Below are 473 nucleotides of genomic sequence, written 5' to 3'. Positions count from 1 at the left end.
TATCCCCTGTGTGCCTTGTCGACTCAGTCATACATTATACGAAGTTATACGATCAGATTCTCCACGTACACTCTGCGATTCCAACACTCGGGACGCTCCTTCCAATATGTATTAGACATATTGTTCGTCCACAATTTTATGATTATACAAAATTACAATCTAACAATAAAATATCTAACTCTTAATTTTAAAATAATACAAATCAATAAAATAAGCAACTACGAGTCAACACGCAGGACTTGGTGCGTAAAAATTGTTGTATTAATTGATTCAATATGTTTATACATATTCTGAAATTGGAAATCCAGCTTACACAGTACGGCACTGCATATCAACGATTATTAGCAAAATGATTTAATTAGTTATTAGTTTATTGACATTAAATTATTAGTTTATTAATATTAAGTTATTGCGTTATCTATTAGCGGAAGTTATTTAATTATTATTTACCCGAGAAAAAATTTTTCATATAA

Source organism: Wasmannia auropunctata, unplaced genomic scaffold, assembly GCF_000956235.1.
Source record: "Wasmannia auropunctata unplaced genomic scaffold, wasmannia.A_1.0 LD336025.1, whole genome shotgun sequence".
In the NCBI taxonomy this organism is placed as follows: Eukaryota; Metazoa; Arthropoda; class Insecta; order Hymenoptera; family Formicidae; genus Wasmannia; species Wasmannia auropunctata.
This window is presented reverse-complemented; position numbering follows the sequence as displayed.